Below are 20,726 nucleotides of genomic sequence, written 5' to 3'. Positions count from 1 at the left end.
TTGGGGCTTTTGTTTGGGAGGTGAGGAGAAACAGAGCCCCCCTTCCCCACCCCCCACCCCCACCAGTTGGAGTCCGGACATGAGGGAGAGGCAGGAAGCCCTCAAGGAGATGGAACCAGCTGGAAAGCCAGGATGCCTGACTAATCCACAGAACATACTGCTTCAGTTTATCTGAGGACTGGTTTCCCAAGCGCCTCAGGCTCACCCTGAAGCCCTTAGGAATCTAGTTTATTTCCATCCTGGTTTTGCTGACTTGGCTGAAGTCCCTTGCTCAGTGGATCAGCTGCAAGACCCAGTCACCCACAATCCTCCTCCACTACACCCCCCAGCAACTACCTTCCCAAATCCCTCTTCAGCAACTGCCTTCAGGATCTCTGCTTGAACAATAGTTTGAACAATGTGCTTGAACAATTGTTCACTTTCCACCAAGGAAAAACCAGCATTGTTTGATAGAGACTGTAGGAAAGAAATACAGTGAAAACAAAGCAGTGTTTTGTTGGAAATCTAGCTGGATCTTAGCACCCTGCAGTGCCCTAGGACTACTCTCTTTGTCAGAAGGGGAGATTAGCAAACGTTAGAGAGCTGTTAGACAGACTAGCATCACATGGAGGCTTTCCTCTTGATGAGATCCAAAGGATTGAGAGAAATTGAAGAGAAAATAACTTTGCAGGACATGAATCCACTTTTGCAGTGCCTCCATCTTCCTTCTGTCTCCGGGCCAGCCATCTCACACTGCACTGTGCTGCCTTTCAGGCCTGAGCCAGGGGGTGTCAGTCAGGGTTGGCTTCCTGGAAGAGGCACCTGGACCAGGTTTCACATCATGGGATCACTAAGCATGTGGCATCTCTACTGAAGGGTCCTTGTGCCCTAGGAGGTATAGTCCACAGTCCTCCTAGGGACCTGGGAGTCAGCATGCTGCCTGGAGCCAGGGCATGCTTCCTTCCAAAAAGATGACCCCCAGCATGTTTGTCTAATGTGAACACTTTGAAAAAATTGTTTGTTCTCATCTTGCTAAAAACAGCTTCAAAGTGACTCTCGTCTAGACTGTGCCAGGATCGATTATCAAATCCCGGACCTGATCGAAACCACAGGGGGACATAGTCATTTGCTTTAATGCAATTAAAGCAAAATATAATAATGTATCCAGGCCAGGGACAAGAGCAAGTCTCCCTGGAAGGTGGGAGGAGAAACCAGCTCTGGATAATTTCTTCTCAACTCCAAAGTAGTGAGTTTAGACTTTTCCTGCCCCCATCTCCCAGGCAGACTCGGGCTCTGGACTGTCCCTTGCTGTGCTGAGGGCCACCAGGTGAGGGTGGCCTGGGAGGATGGGCACTTGGAGGAAGCAGTTTGGGTGGGATAGGAGAGGATGGGATTTGCAGAGCACAGTCCAGGAGGAGGGAAGCCAATGAAGAAGGAAGGGAAGAAGAGAATAAAGATCACAGAGACAGAAGGAAATGGACACAGGCAACTTGAATTCTCAGGGTCTCTGGCAAATCCCCAGTCCCAGAGAGGCCACGTCAAGTCAGGCAGGTCTTCCTAGAGGCCAGCAGCTGGTCCCCAGAAGCCGATGAGGTTAATACAGCCTTCATGGGAAGGCACCAGGAAAACGGGTTTTCACTTCTCAGAGAGCTACAAGGAGAAAGATCTATCAAATGCCTTGGCCTTGTGGTCAGACACTGCCTTGCCTGCCTCACCAGGGCATTCCCCCGCCTCCCCAGGAGCATGCCTTCGGGATTCCTCAGTGCTTACTCTGCAGGCCGTCTGTAGGGAGCTGTTACAACAGCGCCCCAGATGGCGTGGCTTCAACAACAGAAATTTCTCTCACAGTTCTGGAGGCTGGGAAGTCCAAAATCCAGGTGTCAGCAGGGTTGGTTCCCTCGGAGGGCTGTGAGGGAAGGATCGGGCTTCTCCTGTAGAAGGCCGTCTTCCCTCTCTGCATGTCTGTGTGTCCACATGTCCCCCTCTAATAAGGGCACCAGTCCTGTTGGATTAGGGTCCACCCTAATGACCTCATTTAACTTGATTACCTCTGTAAAGACGCTGTCTCCCAATAAGGTCACATTTTGAGGTAGTAGGGGTTGGGATTTCAACATGTGAATTTAGCACTGTCCCTGACTAGCGCCCCCTGCTGCCTTGGTTGGGGAGTGAGAGAGGCAACCACACTCCGGTGATGCCCAGCTCTCCCTAGCTCCATGACCCTGGGGAATTAATTCACCTTCAGGAGCCTGGGCTTGCTCATGAAATGGAATTGGTAATAATGCGCCCACCAGGTAGAAAAGAAGTGCAGGAATGCCCAGGCGGTGTGGCTCAGTGGTTGAGCGTCAACCCATGAACCAAGAGGTGACTGGTTCAATTCCCAGTCAGGGCACATGACCGGGTTGCAGCTTGATTCCCCAGTAGGGGATGGGCAGGAGGCAGCTGATCAATGATTCCTCTCATTTTTGTGTTTCTCTCACTCTCCCTCTCTCTTATCTGAAATTTAAAAAAAAAATGAAGTGCAGGTTCTCCAAATGCCCTTCCCTTCTACTTTCCATGAATTTCTTTTTTTCTTTTTTATAGATTTGAGAGAGAGAGAAAGAGGAAATGAGAGGGAGAGAGAGAAACATCAATCAACTACCTCCTGCACACCCCTTATGGGGATCGAGCCCAAAACCAGACATATGCCCTTGACTGAGAATCAGACCAGCAACCTCCTGGTGCATGGGATAATGCTCAACAAACTGAGCCACACCAGCCAGGGCTCTGCCACTCTTTCTTCTTCCTCCTTCTATTGATTCCCAGAGGCTATCATTATTTTATTTTTGCTTATAGTTATTGGCTACCATTTACTAAAGACTTCATTGTGCAGACATTGCGCCAAGTGCTCTACCATCTTTATCTCATTTTACCCTCCCAATAACCCTACAGGATAGAAACCATTGCTATCCCCATTTTACGGATGAATACATTGAGGCTCATAGAGTTTGGGTAGGGCTCAGAGGTCTGAGTTAGGACACTAATGGGAGAACTCTCAGGAAGGCAGATCTCAGCTCCACAGAAGGAAGGGATTCGTCATGGGTGGTCTGGAAGGTAGTGGAGTCCCCTTCCAGGACCCGCCTAGGAGGAGGATCATGGGCCCTTAGAGTCTTGAGGTGAAAGGAATTCGAGAAGTTGCCAAGTCCAAGTGCCTCTCTTGGGTGCCCTGCAGGAACCCCCTCTTTAATGCCTCGAAGCCTCTGACAAGGAGAGGCCTGACAGGAGAGGTAGGGACTCTTACGACCCTCCCAGGCCAACAAGCCTAGCTGCCCCTTCAGTAGCTGCCCAGCACATACCTAGTCAATATATATATGTAACAAATGAATGATGGTTTCTGTCCCCTGCAGTCACAAAACTAACCACTCTATTGCGAGATGACCAGATGCTGGGCTCAGGCTAAGCTTTTGACCTTTAGTTCCTGGTTTCATTTTATTCTCTCCTGAACTCCATGGGATGGGTGCAGTTATTATCCTGGTTTTACAGCTAAGAAAGCTGAGACCGAGAGAGGCTGAGTAACTTGCCCAGGTCTGCCTGGCTCCAGAGCTCTTGATCATTGTTAGCAGATCTCAAATCCTGCCTACAGAAGGGGACACGTTCATTTAACCGTTCCAACAGCCTTGGGTCCCCAGGACCCCCCAGCACACTGATCCAATTAATCAACGGATCCATTTATCAGCCCAGCCCACTGAGGTGGACATTTTAACCTAACAAACAACAAAATCCTGGGCCCCTAAGGCTCTCCCAGCCCAGTGACTGGCACACAGTAGGTGCTCAATAAATATTTGTGGGATGAATGGTCCTCTGGCCCCTAATGTGAGCAACTCTGCCCATAAATTTCACCTCCAGGCACTTTGAAGTTCCCCCAGGAGACAGCTGCTTTCCTTGTTATCGAGGCACCCCCCCAGCCTCCACCCCACCCCGCCCCCACCCCTGTCTCTCCCGGCCCCCTGGGCCCATCCAAGCCAGGGACCTGGGGCCGCCAGAGCCATGAGATAAGGATGATGGATGGCCAGTCGCCTGGCTCCACTAAAGCCTGGGGTTTCCTGGGAGCGGGAGACAGTCTAGTGATTCCAAAGCCCCTCGGAATTCGAGTAGAGAGAGCTCAAGGGGGAGGGGGGGCAGCGTCCAAAGTGTCCCTATCTCCTCAGAGATGCTGGACCCAGCAGGAGGTTTCAGCACCCCCCGGCCGCCTTGATCGCCTTCTATGTTGACAAGGCTTCCTTTCAGCATGTGCTGGACACCAGGACTCATCATTGGAGCTTCCACTGGAGGCTGGAGGATGGTGTCTCCTCCATCCTATCCCATCCCTTCCCCCAGGCATTGGGCCCTGGATCTGGATCTGGAATCGGGGCAGGCTTGCTTCCTGCTTTGCAATCTGGGCTCTGCCATTAATTGAGTTCTTGGTAAATTAAGAAATCACAAAGTCTGGACCTGGGTTTCTCCATTATAAAATAAGTCTTAAGGAAGCTGCTCCTCCCAGCAATGCTGAGATGGGATCCTAAGCAGCTAAGCAGGGGGGAACCTGCCAGGGCTGAACACAGTGGAGGCTGCCTCAATGGTGAGGTCTGCTTGTTCTTGAATCCAGGCAATAATGTGCACTGGTTTGTTTAATTTAAAACTGTGACACACACACACACACACACACACACACACACACACATACACACACACCCCCCAAGACGGGTAGATCCCAGAGCCGGACCTACCCATTTAAAAGGACTCGGAGATTGAAACTTGTTTCTTTTTATCCTTCCCTTCTCTCTGGACTTAAGTTTATCTTAGACTTTTAAAATGTTTTTTAACTGCAAATCATACTTCAATATGTCTTCCTTGTTTAAAAAACTACAGATAAGGTTAAAGTGCCTATACAAGGTACCCTCAATCCTGAACTACCTCCCCTTTCTTTTTGGAATCAACACCATCATTCAGAGATGGACCCCTAAACTCTCCGCGGTACCTTTTCCTATATGTCTGCCCACAGATACTAGGCGTACTTGTCCTGTTGGAGGTGGGGGTTGTATGAAAAGGATCAGCCCACACTGGTCTTGGTACCTTGCTTCCACCACTGGGCACCCACCTATGCTGGGACAGATGGCTCCATCTTTTTCTTAAATTATTGATTTTTAGAAAGAGAGGAAGGGAGATAGAGAGATAGAAACATCGATGAGAGGAACATCATTGATTGGCTGCCTCCTGCATGCCCCCTACAACTCAGGCATGTGCCCTGACCAGGAATCGAATGAGCGACCTCTTGGTTCCTGGGTTGACGCTCCATTGCTGAGCCACACTGGCCAGGTAATATGGCTCCATCTTACTTCCCCTCCCTGGGCTGCAGCTCAAAAGTGGGTGGCCTGCCTTCCAGGTGAGTTCCAAGAAGGCAGACACTTGGTCTAGTTCGTTCATCGGCGATTCCTACTGTTGAAATCAGGGCCTGGCAATAGTTAATAACTATTCCATGAACGAATGAAGAGATTGGTAAGTGAATGATCCGATGCATTTAAGCCACCCCCTGCTGGTGAACATGTTGGTTCCTTCCACGTTTGCACCAGCCCTGTGATGCAATGAGCACCCCTAAACAAACATGCTCCCTGGGTTCCCTTTTGAGGAGCAGTAACTTGTGGGGCTCCCTGAAGCCCCACCGAGCACAGTGTGAATCCTCTGGATAGGCTTTCATTTCAGAGGTGAGCACAGGTTGCCCAGAGAGAACAAACAACTCCCCAAAGTCACCTCACACGTTGGAGATGGATTAGAATCTTGAGGACAGTTTAAATGTCTCTTCCTCCTTTGACTCTTAGTACTTTCACTTTCTCTGACCCCAGCTCCAGCCTCTGTCTGGAGGGTGATGTTAGGGGCTAAAGGTCTGATTCATTCAGCAGAGAGAAGACCCTCACAATCAGGAGTCTGGGATTCTCGCCCCAGTATTGCATTGTTGAAGGCTCTGGGTAAATTGTTCCTTTCTCCCCGAGCCGCAGTTTCTGTATTCTGTAAAACTGGCTCAACGATCCTTGCCTAACTCCTCAAGTGAGGATGACAAGGAAGAGTTTGTAAAATAGAAAAGAGACATAGGAATATAAGAGAGGGCTGGTTCAATTTAAAATGTAGAATTTTTAAAAACAAATTTCAGGTGGAAAGATATGGAATATTCCCACTTTCACACACAGAAAAAGTAACCGCAGTTACCCATCCAATGTTAATTATTCATGGTTTCCTGGAGTTCAGAAATGCAGAGGAAGGAATGGGAAGCTATTAACATTTTCTTGCTACACCCAATTTTGTTTGCTTTTGTAAAAGCTTGACAAAAGAAAAGATATATTTACATATTAAGGTTGTAACCTCAAAAAAATCAAAAGTGAAAAGACAAATATTGCTTATAGAAAAAATGAAAACTTTGGATGGCGGGCATATGATGCAATATTCAGATCATGTGCCACTGCAATATACAGATCATGTATCACTTGAAACCTATGTAATCTCATTAACCAATATCACCCCAATAAATTTAATTAAAAAATAAAGCAGCCCTGACTGGTTTGGCTCAGTGGATAGAGCGTCGGCCTGAGGACTAAAGGGTCCCAGGTTCGATTCCAGTCAAGGGCATGTGCCTTGGTTGCGGGCATATCCCCAGTGGGGGTTGTGCAGAAGGCAGCTGATCGATGTTTCTCTCATCGATGTTTCTGGCTCTCTATCCCTCTCCCTTCCTCTCTGTAAAAAAATCAATAAACTATATTTTAAAAAATAAAATAAAATAAAGCAAAGGCCACGAATAATCTATTCACAAAAGTAAAAAATACAAATAGCAAAACAAGGGAAAGTGCCAAATCTTAGAGTCATCAAATAATTACAGATGAAACAATGCAGTTTCTTTCTCGCCTATCAAATTGCACGAAGTGATGTGAAATAAAGACGAAAAAGGTGTTCAGTCTTGCCCTAGAGAGAGTAATCGTCATGGGGATTAGCAGGAAGGTAGGGTCGCCTGGGCCCCTCACGGTGATGACAAGTCTGCTCTGTCCTGCTCCACAGCCTCTGATAGAGCCATCCTGAGGACAAGGAGAGATGACAGGACAGAGTCGCCCACTTCCTTCGGCTTCCCCTCCGCCCGCCATGGAAAATAACTGTGGCGTCCTCTGGCCCCCTGTCCCCTGCCAGGAACACTCTTCCCTCATCAGACCTAAATCCCCCTTCTTCTGATAAGAGTCCTGGATCCTGGGACAGAACCGGAAATGATTGGGATGGTGCCTGGTGTATAGTCACCTATTCCCAAAGGACTTGGTTGGGTTCAGAACAGAGAGTCCCCATTGTGGGATCAAAGGTCATCTCTGTTAAGCCTCTGCCTCGAGGCAGAACTGCCCAAAGGCTTTATTTTGGTGGGTTTTTTGGGAATCCAATGCCATACTAGAAAGTGCCTTTAGCAGTCATCAGGTCTTTAACCCCATTTTATATTAGGGGAAACTGAGGCACAGGAGGCTTATGAGAAACCCAGACCACCTGATTAGATGGAGTGGTGTCTAGAACCAACGTCTCTTGCCTCCCAGTCCAGTGCTCTCTCTGCTCAGATTCATCGTGGCCATATCTTTTTGTGTGGATTGGACCTGTTCTTTAATCCCTGTATATTGAAATTTATTATCTTCCTGGTTGTGGCTAAAAATCCTTCTTGTTCACTTGGGGAAGGAGGTGGTCCTAAGATATTACACATTCACAATATAGATCACATTCACAATGTAGACACCGTTCTGATACAGTTATAATAAATAGAATTAGCCCAACCACTGTGTCTCAGTGGTTGAGGGTCAAGCCATGAACCAGGAGGTTGCTGGTTCAATTCCTGGTCAGAGCACATGCCCAGGTTGTGGGTTTAATCCCCAGTAGGGGGTGTGCAGGAGGCAGCCAATTAATGATTCTCTCTCATAATTGATGTTTTTGTCTCTCTCTCCCTCTTCCTTCCTCTCTGTGAAATCAATAAAAATATATACAACTAAAAATAAAAATAATGGAATTATTAATAAATATCCATCGGTATGTACTAAAATTAAATCTTGTTAAATAATTTTTTTAACTTACATAAAAGTCTCCTGATTATATGACAGCCTAAAAATGGCAAAACACAGGGCCTTGTTAATGTGCCTGGCACAATGCCTTTGTCTTTGTTTTATTCAGCATAAGATCTGCTTAGGGAGAGATGGAGAGGGGGTGAAGGAGCACCAGGCAGTAATTCAGTCTCTATCACAGAATTCACGTCAAGTACTTACCTACCTGCCTAAAAATGAGTCCTGGTGTTAAGCAGATTCTCTCTTAAAATTCTCAAGAAAAGACTATAAAATGGTGGTTAAGAATAGGGCTAGGCAAAATTTTTTTGGTAAGTATCCAGTTAGTAAATGTTCCAGCCGTTTGCAAGTCATAGAGTCGATTTGCAATGACTTACTCCACTGTTGTACCTCGAAAGAGCCACAGCAACACGTAAACAAACGAGTGTAGCTGTGTTCCCATCAAAGTTTATTTATAAAACAGACAGTGGGGAGGAGTTGGCCCGTGGCTATAGTTTGCCAGTTCCTGGTTAGCAGCTTGGGCTCAGAAGTCAGACCTGAATTGGAATCCCGACTCTGCCACGTCTTCACCTGGGAGACCTTGAACAATTGACCTAATTACTTAAGCCTCATGTGTATAATGAGGATAATAATTGTACCAGGTCATACTCAGTGGAACACCACTCGGCTCAGGCATGTTGTAAGTGCTCAGTAAGTGGGTCCTAAACAGGTAGGACAGAGCCCACCGGGCTGGAGAGACCTGTGTTCCTGCTCCAAGTCCACTACCCCTGCCAGCCATTCAACCTTAGCCAGGTATGGCTCTTCCCAGCTCCAAAACTGTAAAGTGGGAAGAGACCCTCGTTTATTGCCAGGATCTGACTACATTATCTTACATAACTCTCACAATAGTCCTTTGTAATTATTACTGTGCCCATTTTACAGAATAAGAAACTGGGTCCCAGAGAAATGAGTCCACTTAGGTAGTAAGTGGTAGAAACCAGATATTTAAACAGGGACTATCTGACTTCAACGGTTGTAATATTTCTTTCTACTCAACCACCCTAAAAAGAGAGAGGAGGAGAAGAGGCATAGACTTTGTAGAGCATCCCAATCCACACAGCTGTGAGCTCCTCTAGCACCCTCCCGGTACCCCAGCCCTCCTGCCCAGCCTTAGCTTCTGATTTATCCTTGTCCAGCAATGACTGTGATCAAGGACCGAATGGACCTCCACCCCTGTCACTTCTGCCCAAGAGTCAAATGCTCCATTGAGGACCCCCAAATGTTTATCGTCCTCTTCTACAGGATGTTCGCCAGAGATCTAATGGCAGCGTTCACAGCCTGGGTCCTGCAACGGCACCCCCTCCCAGGGCACATGCCATGGAGGCCTCTGACCTTTCTGCTGCCCCACCCTGCACTGTCCCGGTGTCTCTATCTGCCTGGAAGACTGTGGCGCCCAGACCTGCGTTCCTGCCCAGCGGCTGAGATATCACAAAGGTGAGTCAGCTCATGGCCGTGATAGCATCTACACAGCCAGCGTGGGAGGCAGGTGCTTCTTGCACCGGAGAGTTGGGAATGGGACATAGAGGAGCCTTTCTGACCTTGCTGAGCCTTCCCCTGGGGCAGGAGTGGAGGAATGTCAAGGAGAAAGGCCCCCCTTCATGACAGCAACCCTTTGAGAAAGAAGGATCTTGGTCTGACTCTTACAGGAACCGGCAGGGACAGGTGGGGTAGGAAGGACCAGCCAGGAGGGGGCAAGGCCATGGTGTAAACAAGCCTTGTGCTTTCTGAGACTGGAGGATGAGCAGTTCGGACAATGGCGATGTGATCTTTGGGAAAGCACTGGTCCTCCTGTGGTGGGCAGGGCTGCTGTGCTGGAGCCAGGAGGCCTGGGTTCCAACCCCAACTCTGTCAAAAAATTCTGTGATGTTACAATAGTAATATCTGCTCTCTGGCCTCAGTTTTCCCATTTGCGTGATGACTAGGGGGAGGGGGACTCCTTCAGCCTCTTGGAGAGACAGTGTGGCATAGAGCTCTGCCTCCTCCTCCTGTGTGACTACAGGCAAGTTATTTAATCCCCGAACCTTGGCTTTCCTCTCTATGAAATGGGGTAATGATCAAGTGCTCTGTGTGCCTCGTGCTCCTCAGCACTCAATAAATGGGATTGCTGTGTGGTTACCTGAGGGTTGAGACTCTGTCCTGGTCGGGTAGCTCAGTTGGTGAGAGCGTCATCCTGATACGCCAAGGCTGCGGGTTCGATCCCCGGTCAGGGCTCGTACAAGAATCAGCCAAAGAATGCATAAATAAGTGGAACAACAAATTGATGTTTCTCCCTCCACCCCCTCCCTCTCTCAAATTAATAAGTAAAAAGTTTTTAAAAAAGAAATTTTCAAAAAAGGCTGAGACTCTACACTCTACAAGTAGGAGTGAGTGGGGTAGGGCTGTTGATAAGACCCTGAATGAGCCCTGGTCCATTTGAGAGATCCTGGAATTCTGGTCACTTCTGCTCCCTGCACATGTCAGCGTGTTCCTCCCTCCTGGCTTTTGCCCTCTCTGGTCTCTCCAGAATACCTCTTCTCGAACAGCTCAGTCCTGCTCACCTCCAGAAGTCTGCCCTAACCTCTTCCTCCTCACATCCCACAGCTTCCTTTTTTGAAACACATTCCCGACAGCCTTTTAGTTAACATTTCCTTATAAAATATAAGGCAGGGCCAACTTATCCATTAGGCACAGTACCTGGTACCCACGTATTAGGGGCCCACAAAAATGTTTTCACTTTTAAGTCTTTTAAAATCAGAATTGAAAAATGAAAATAACAATAATGAACATAGAACAATGAACTAGCCTGGGTTACATTCATCTTTATACCACAAACTAGTATTGTAAAATAGTTTTTGAGGGAGAAAGGCGCATATAAAGGCAAAGTGCCCAGGGCCCACGGAAGTCATAATGCGGCCCGGGCTGTGTCATAATGTGGCCCAGGCTGTGTCTATGCCTCACTGTGCACCTAGGGCTGGTACAGATCTCCGCCGAGAACTGGCAGAAGGTGAGCGCCATGTGGGCAGGGACAGGGACAATCCTGGTCACCACCATAAGATCCCCGGTGCCTAGCACATAGCAGGTGCTTGATAAAATATGTATGGCGTGTGTGTGTGTGTGTGTGTGTGTGTGCACAGAATATGCCTCTAATATTCAGATAAGAGTCTCTCCTGCATACCTTTGTTTCTATCTGCAGAATGTGCCTAAGTAGCATCAAACCAGGACACTTAGACTCATAGACTCATAGGAAGTGAGTTGGAAGGGATCATTTATTCATTCCACAAACATTTCAGGCGCTGTGCATGGGACTTGGCTAACACCCCTGGGGCTCCTACAGACCTTCCTCAGAGGGACTCCAGGTGCCTAACAACCCCTGATGTGTAGGTAAACTTTGGATCTGCACATGTGAAAGGTCCTTCCTGGAGAGACATTCTGATATCACACTGCCAAAGGCCAGAGTCTCCAAAATGTGAAGAACCATTAGTTGGGGAAATTGAGACCCAGGACAAGGAAATGTTTGTTCAGGTCACGTGATGAGTTGAGGGCAGAGGCAGGCCCTCCAAACCTTGACATCTCCAAGAGAACACCCCTTCATTCCTTGGCAGCAGGTGGCTAGATAAAAGCCAGCAATTAAGCCGATTCTGTGGGCCTCTGGATTCCAAGGAGCCCCGATTCTGAACCCCCTCCTCCCCATACACATACTCCAGCCGCCTTTCCCAACATCCCCCGGCTTCACCCATCTGAGGTCTGGTGTGGGGCCTGCCTCAAGTCAAATGCAGATAACCTCTTCCTGAGATGGATAAACAGCCAGTGGGCTCCAGGGCAGAAGAACGTGGACATGAATTCTTCTTTCTGAGCACTGAACGTGCTCCTCCAGGCTGTGTTGAAATTTCAGTGACCTCAGCTCTGGGCCTAAGGCCCTTGGAGTCCCCATCTGTGTCTCCCTCAGATGTTTTCTCACTGTCCATGACTCCCACAACCTCAACAAAGAAGGCTTCTCAAGCGCCCGGGTCCCACACTGTGCACGCGCCTCTGTCGCCTTGGTCAGAGCCCCACACCTTCCATGGCTCGCAGCCGACAGGCAGGGGTTGCCAGCTGTGGGCTGGCTCTTCCTTCAGAAGGGTGTTAACGGTGGTACCTACGGGAGATTTTATGTGGAGACAAGTGGTTTGAATTTAAGGGGAAGGCACAGGGGAGCTCATTAGAAAGCCTAGTTGTGGTAAATAGATATTTGTTTTATCCTACTTTTTAGAGGACTTAATTTTAGAAAAACAGAGCTGAGCTTGAAATTAAGCAACACCTTTCCTTCCCTCAGCTACAATTTGTTTCCAGGTGTTGTTTTTTTTAACTCTCCAAAAATTTGGTCAAAAGGATCAAGTAGAAGCTCTATCCCAAACTAGGGACCAGAAAAGGTGGCCGAGGATCCTCCCTGCAGCCCTGGGACTGTGGGTTTGGTCTCAGCTCTGAGCAGGCAGGAGGGAAGCAGCACAGGGATGGGTAAGAGCAGAACCCTGCTGTCAGCAAAGTGTCGCAGCTGTTGCCAGTGTTTGGAAAGAGAAGGAAATTCATCCCACCCCCATTGCTATTCAGTTCTTCTGGTTGCTATTTGCCAGTTCTACTTAATCTAGGAGAAATACGGGGATGGTTTCTGGATGTGCTTAGTGCCTGGAAGCCATTTTTGGTAACAGAGACTGTATCATTGAATTATATGATAATCCTTGCATGGCCAGCATGCATGTGCACACGCATTCCAGTGTGTGCAAGCGTGCACCCGTGTGTGTGTGCATGCACCCGTGTGTACACACACACACACACACACACACGTGCACACTCAGCTCTGCTCAAATGCCACCTTCCTCACACAGCCTCCTTCTCAGCCCTTCACCAGATTTCCCTTCTGTTTCCTCAGGACTTGCAGAGAACATGGCAGGCTCCTCACTTCCAGAACTTTCTATGTTCAGTCTTATATTGGAATTACTTATACAAATGAAAATCACCTCCAGGCCCTCACCAGGTAGCTCAGTTGGTTAGAGCATCATACAAGGTTGCGGGGTCTATTCTCCAGGGGGGTGCGCATACAGGCAGTGCACAATAATCAACCAATGAATGTATAAATAAGTGGAAGAACGTATCAGTGTTTCTCTCTCTCTCTCTCTCTCTCTCTCTCTCTCTCTCTCTCTCTCTCTCTCTCAGAAAAGAGAAAAGAAAGTCACCTCCAGTTGTCAAGAGAAAATTCAAAGGCCCCCTCACACTGACAGCAAAGAAACATAGAATTGAGTTTCTTAGAGTCAGAGGTACCAATAGAACCTCCTCCCAGGACTGTTGTGAGAATCCTGTGCCAGTAGCTTTGCCCAGAACATAGTGAGCGCTCCAAAAATACTTGATGAAACGCATGATGCCAGGAGAGGAAATGCTTGAGGCTGTCACTGCCAGCCAAGCCTCTTCCCTGTAACAGATCTAAGACTGTAGTCTTTGGGGAGCCCCCCTATCTAGGTGCCCAGTGACATGGTTTGGGGGGAGGCCAACAAAGCAACTCAGAAGCATAGAAAGTGGGAGTTGAAGAACCAATTATGCAGTTAAGATTTCAACTAAAGTTAGTAGTAATGTTATTCATCTTATCACTGATCCTGAATCCTCAATCTGTATAGTCATCAACTCCAAGTTGGAAAATATCTCAGAAATGCATCTTCCCATCTTACCCAAGCATCTCCCTGGTGGATGGCCATTCAAGCTCTTGAATACTGATAATGGGCCTCCACTGTTGACACAGTGAGGAGTCAGGAAATGCGTTCTGATATTGGGCTGAAATCCACCTCCTGAAACATCCACCCACTCTGTCCCTCAGGACTTCTCAAGTCTGCAGTTCCTCTTCCCCAGGGGACCTCTGAATGCCGTGAAAGCAGCTCGTCTGGCTGTCCCCACCCAACTCCCAAACCTCAGGTCTTTTTAGGCCCCCATACACACTGCACATACAAAGGCAAGTGTTCTGTTGGTTTGATATACAGCACATCCCTTTTTCTATGAAATGTGCATCGTTTGTTTTGTGTTTGTTGTGATAAAATACAGGGTGTCCCAAGAAAACTAGACACATTTAACAGCTGATAGCTCAATTCATGTTTCTTTCTTTTCAGATGTAACCCATTGGAATTAATAATTATTCAAAGTGTGTATACACTTTTTGGGACACCAGGAGAGGAAATGCTTGAGGCTGTCACTTCCAGCCAAGCCTCTTCCCTGTAACAGATCTAAGACTGTAATCTTTGGGGAGCCCCCCTATCTGGGTGCCCAGTGACATGGTTTTGGGGGAGGCCAACAAAGCAACTCTGTGTACATAACAAAATTTATCATTTTAACCATTTTTACCTGTATGAATCAGTGACATTAAGTGCATCATGATTTGTATAACAATCACTACCATCCATCTTCAAAACTTTTTTATTGCCCCCAAAAGAAACTATACCCATGAGCAATAACTACCCTTTTGCCCCTTCTCAAGTCCCTGGTAACCACTATCTCACTTTCTGTACCTATGAATTTGCTTATTCTAGAGAGCTCATATACGTAGAGTCATACAATATTTACCCTTGTGTATCTGGTTTATTTCACTTAGCAGAGTGTTTTCGAGGTTCACCCATGTTATAGAATGTGTTAGAACATCATTCCTTTTTATGTCTAAATAATATTCCATTGTATCTACATACCACATTTTGTTTACCCATTCATCTGTTGTTGGACCCTTGAGTTGTTTCCACCTTTTGGCTACTGTGAATAACAATGCTGTAAACATTGGTGTACAAGTATCTGTTTCAGTTCCTGTTTTCAATTATTTGGGGAATATATCTAGGAGTGGAATTGCTGACCATACTGTAATTCGATGTTTAACTTTCTGAGGAACTGCCAGCTAGTTTTTCCCAGCAGCTGCACCATCTTAAATTTCTGCCAGCAATGCACAAATGTTCCAGTATCTCCATATCCTTGCCAACACTTGTTATTTTCCTGGTTTGTTTTGGACTGTTGTTTTCTGGTGATGGTGGTGGTGGTGGTTGTTTTTAGATAATAGCCATCCTAATGGGTGTGAAGTGGTATCTTGTTAATGGTTTTGCTTATTAGCCATTTGTATATCATCTTTGGAGAAATGTCTATTCATGTCCTTTGTCCATTTCGTAATTGGGTTGTTTGACTTTTTTGTTGTTTAGTTATAGGAGTCCTTTATGTATGTATTCTGGATAGTAATCCCTAATCAGATATATGATTTGCAAATACACTCTCCCATCCTGTGGGTTTTCTTTCCACTCTCTCCATAGTGTATTTTGATGCACAAAAGTTTTTAATTTTGATGAAATCTGATTTATCTTATTGTGTTTGGGTGTAGCCTGTGTTTTTAGTGTCGTAATTAAGAAATCATTTCCATAAAAAATTTTTCCTATATATTCTTCTAAGACTTTTGTAGTTTTAGTTCTTAAGTGTAGGTCTTTGATCCATTTTGAGTTAATTTTTGTATATGGTATAAGGTAGGGGTCCAACTTCATTCTTTGGCATGTGGATATTTAGTTTTCCCAGTTCCACTTATTGAAACAAGACTCTCTTTTTTTCATTTCTCATTTTGGCACCCTTGATGAAAATCAGTTAACCATATATTGAGGGTTTATTTCTGGGAACTCTATTACATTGTTTTATGTCTATCTTTATGCCAGTACCGCAACTGTTTCTGGTTACTATGGTTTTGTAGTATGTCTTGAAATCAGAAAGTATGAGATCTCCAACTTCGTTCTTTTTCAAGATTGTTTTTGACTCTTCGGGGACCTTTGAAATTTCATAGAAATTTTAAGATGGGCCTGGCCAGCGTGGCTCAGTTGTTGAACGTTGACCTATAAACTGGTCATGGTCCAATTCCCGGTCAGGGCACATTCCCGGATTGCAGGCTCAGTCCCCAGTGTGGGGCATGTGGGAGGCACAGATCAGTGATTCTCTCTTATTATTGATGTTTCTATCTCTCTCTCCCTTTCCCTTCTCTCTGAAATCAATAAAAAAATATATTTTAAAAAAAGACATTTTAAGATTGGCTTTTCTATTTCTGCAAAATATACTGTTGAGATTTTTATAGGGATTGCACAGAATCTCTATGTGTCATGTACGTTTAAATTATGCGATTGTTACTGTCATCGCTATATCTCTTCTCATTCTACTTTCAAGATCCATCCATGTTGTTATGCAAACATCTTGGCTGTCGTATCTAACTTCTGCCTTAACACTTGTGGTTACCTGTCCCCTGCCCATTGAGAGACACAGGTTCCCTCCAATTTGCCACATCACAGTAAAACTGTAACAGACTACGCGGCTGGCCGCCTCCGTGTAAGAGCCTCTGGGATAATCCCCTGCAGTTATCTGTGCAGTAGTAATTGTGATGATCTAATACTCAATGGACCCTTACTACGTGCGGGTGCTGTGCAAACACTTCATATGCATTCTCTCATTCCAGGGTAATACTATCATGCCTGTGAGAAATGTACTAATAACATAGCCACTTCACATGTGGGGAAACGAAGGCCCAGAGAACCCCACAGTTAGGAAATATCTGAGCTGGAATATGAAGGCAGAGCAGCCTGGCTCTGGCGCCTATGAACCCCATGACTGTGCTCCAGGGCCTGTCCTCCCCCTAGGACAGCAGGACCCAGCTGACAATTCCTTTAGCTTCCCCACATGCTGACTGCATGCCAACTGTCCAGTGGACATCTGGGCTGGTGGGACCTAGAGCCCTGAGAGGGAAAGGGACCAGCCCAACATCTCCAACAGCAGCTGGAGGAGCAGAGTGGGGCCTGGAACCCAGGCAGCGTGACCCCTGCCCACTAGGACACTCCAGGCCGGCGGTCAGGAGAAGGGTCACAGCGTGCACATCTCCAGCGGTGAAAGGCCCTTCTGGCAGCCCATAAATCCGGCTGGACCCTGCTTATCCTGTTTACTGGATTAGTGGACTGGGCGTCTCCATATAAATTACCCAGGGTGATTTACAGGGAGGCCCTGGAAGGCCCGAAGGCCTGACTGACGCGGGGAGGAGCAGATAAGTGCTGACTGAGCCCACTCAGCCCATCTCCCCTTCCCCTGGAGGGCTGAGGACAGGCCCATAGCAATCGGCTCCTCTTCTTGCAGGCTCCTTCCAAAGGCAAGGTTTCTGGCACTTTTAGGGATAGTCTTTACCAAATCATGTCAAGTAAGAATGATACAATATCATCGGCAAATCGTGAAAGATCAACGAAGCCAAACACTGAAACAACTGAGGTTTCCGTTTTTCTTAAGTAAAATAATAGTTAATTTTTATGGATTACTTACCTAGTGCCAGGATCAATCTACCGTTTGGGGTTGTTTTTTGTTTTTTACATGAATCATCATTTTCCTCCACAGTAAACCTATGAGACAGATACTGTGATCACCTCATTTTACAGATGAGCCCACTGACACACAGAGAGGTTTACTGACTTGACCATGGCCAAGGTCACAGAGCTTAAATCCCAGTAGCGAAGGTGTGATTCAAACCAGGCATCTGCCGCCAGAGTCGTGAACTTAACCCTTGTGCCTCTGTTCATTCAGGTCTCCCCCTGAGACAGCAATTCAGGGTAGAGAAGGACTAAGGCAGTAAGGGGTGTGGCATTAAAGAGGTGGGCTTTACAAAGGGGAAAGGTCAGAATTTAGGTCCCAGCTCTGCCACTTAGTAGCCTATGACATGGACAAGTCACTTGGGATTCTCTGTGCCTCAGTTTTGTCATCTGTAAAATGAGGGTAATAATAGCACCTCCCTCACAGGCAGGCAGGTCCCCTTCTGTGCATTTTAAGTAATAAATAAGATAATGTATTAAAAATGTGCTTAGCGCCCTAACCGGTTTGACTCGGTGGATAGAGCGTCGGCCTGCGGACTCAAGGGTCCCGGGTTCGAATCTGGTCAAGGGCATGTACCTTGGTTGTGGGCACATCCCCAGTGGGGAGTGTGCAGGAGGCGGCTGATCAATGTTTCTCTCTCATCGATGTTTCTGGCTCTCTATCCCTCTCCCTTCCTCTCTGTAGAAAATCAATAAAATACATTTTTTTAAAAAAATAAATAAATAAAAATTTAAAAAAATGTGCTTAGCAAAAATTAAAAATAATGTGCTTAGCACAATACCAACATTCAATAAATGATAACCTATTATTATGCTGGTTATTGATTTATTTTCACCCTGATCTTAAGGAGTTCAGGAGCCAGTGGTGGAGACTCACAGTTACACAAGGAACTCCCAAGAGAACACAACATCACAGTGCAAAGTTCAAACTAGAAGGGGTAGTGAATTCTGAGAGGAAGGACCAGAAATCTTCTCCTCATGGAGAAGGTGGCACCCGAGCAAGATTTCCTAAATCTGTGAAAGCGGGGAAACATTGAGAGAGCTTCCACGGTAAAACTACCAGGTGGGTGATGGAGGACACACTGTCAATGCCATCACACACACTAACCATTTGCACCTGTCTCTCCATATCAGTAGAGATGGTGTCTAATTCTTATAAAGTCTCCCCTGAGCCGCCCCATGACTGAATAATAGCAGATCCCCACTACATGTTGTGTGGATGGATGGATAGATGGGTCGATTGCGATGAATGGATGGATAGGTCAATAGAATGGGTGGACAGGCGAATAGGAGGAGGGATGAATGGATGGGTGGGTGGATGGATGGATGGATGGATGGGAGTGTGCCAAAAGGTCAGGTACATGAATGGTGGCTGCCTAGTGAGTTTCTACCTCAGAGCTTTTGCCTTTGGGGTTCTCTCTATCTGGATTATTCTCTAAGGTATTTCCGTGGTTTAGCTCTTTCATTTTGTTTAAGGCTCTGGTTAAATGTCACTTCCTCGGGAAAACCTTCCCTGGTCACCCAGTCTAAGTGTCCTTGTCTCCCCATCACCCCATCCTGCTCAGGCCCTCACTGCCTGCAATGGTTAATTTTTTGTTTATTGTGGGAAATATATACATAAAATTTTAACTTTTCATTGGCATTAAGTATATTCACATTGTTGTGCAACCATCACCACCAACTATCCCCAGAACTTTTTCATCATCTCAAACTGAAATTCTGCACATCCTATATAATAAAAGGTTAATATGCAAATTGACCAAACGGTGGAATGACCGGTCACTGTGACGTGCACTGGCCACCAGGGGGCAGACGCTCAATGCAGGAGCTGCCCCCCTGGTGGTCAGTGCGCTCCCATAGGAGGAGCGCTGCTCAGCCAGCAGTCAGGCTCATGGCTGGCAAGTGCAGCAGCGGTGGCAGGAGCCTCTCCCACCTCTGCAGCAGCGCTAAGGATGTCCAACTGATGGCTTAGTCCGTCAGTGGGACATCCCGAAAGGGCTCCCGGACTGCGAGAGGGCGCAGGCTGGGCTGAGGGACCGCCCCCTCCCTACCCCCCCCCCCCAGTGCACGAATGTCATGCACCGGGCCTCTAGTATTAAATAACTCCACAACCCTCTCTCCTCAGCTCCTGGTAGCCACCATTCTGCTTTCTGTCTCGGTGACTTTGACTATTCTACGTGCCTCATATAGGTGGACTCACACCAGATTTGCCTTTTGTGATGGTTAATTTTATGTGTCAACCTGGCTAGTCTGTGGTGCTCAGGTGTTTGGTCAAACACCAGCCTAGATGTTGCTATGAAAGTATTTTTTAGATGTGATTAACATTTAAATCTGCCTTTAAGTAAGGCAGATTACTCTCCAAAATGCAGGTGGGCCTCATGTAGTAATGTGAAGGCCTTAAGAGGAAAGACCGAGGTCTCCCAAAGAAAAAGGCATTCTGCCTCCTGACTATAATAAAGAAATTCTGTTTGTTTCCAGCCTTTGGACTCAAGAATGTAATGTCAACTCTCCCCTTAATTTCTAGCTTGCTGGCTGCCTTACAGATTTCAAGCTTTGCCAGACCACAATCACATGAACCAATTTCTTAAAATCTCAATTTCTCTCTCTTTCTTTCTCTCTCCCTCTCTCATTCTCATATATCTATAATAATAAAAGCATAATATGCTCATTAGACCAGACGTCCTTCTGGATGACCTTCTAGACCAGTGGTCGGCAAACTGTGGCTCAGCAAACGCTCACGAGCCACATGCGGCTCTTTGGCCCCTTGACATGCGGCTCTTTGGCCCCTTGAGTGTGGCTTTTCCACAAAATACCGACTTCTGTGCATGGGCCACGAAGTTTCAATCGCACTGTATGTGCACGCCCGCACGTGGTATTTTGTGGAAGAGCCACATTCAAGGGGCCAAAGAGCCGCATGTGACTCACGAGCCGTGGTTTGCCAACCACGGTTTTAGATGAAGCCAGGGTTGCAAGGGAAGCCCGGGCCCCGGGTGTCAGAGGGAAGCTGGTGCCGGCAGCCGGGGGAAGGAACGCCTAATTTTGCACAAATTTCGTGCATCAGACCTCTAGAATGTATATATTCGTGTGTGTGTGTGTGTGTGTGTGTGTGTGTGTGTATCTTCTATTGGTTCTGTTTCTCTGGAGAAGCCCTAATACACTGGCCCTGCTCCCTTTACATAGACCTTAATCCCATCTCCTCATCAGCCCAGATATCACCTCCTCCAGGAAGCCTTCCGAGCATTCTCTCATGGGATACTTGCCACATGTGGCTCATGGAGAGAGT

This window comes from Myotis lucifugus, unplaced genomic scaffold, assembly GCF_000147115.1.
Source record: "Myotis lucifugus unplaced genomic scaffold, Myoluc2.0 scaffold_56, whole genome shotgun sequence".
Classification (NCBI taxonomy): Eukaryota; Metazoa; Chordata; class Mammalia; order Chiroptera; family Vespertilionidae; genus Myotis; species Myotis lucifugus.
The sequence above is the reverse complement of the archived record's forward strand: the minus strand, read 5'-3'. Positions refer to the sequence as shown.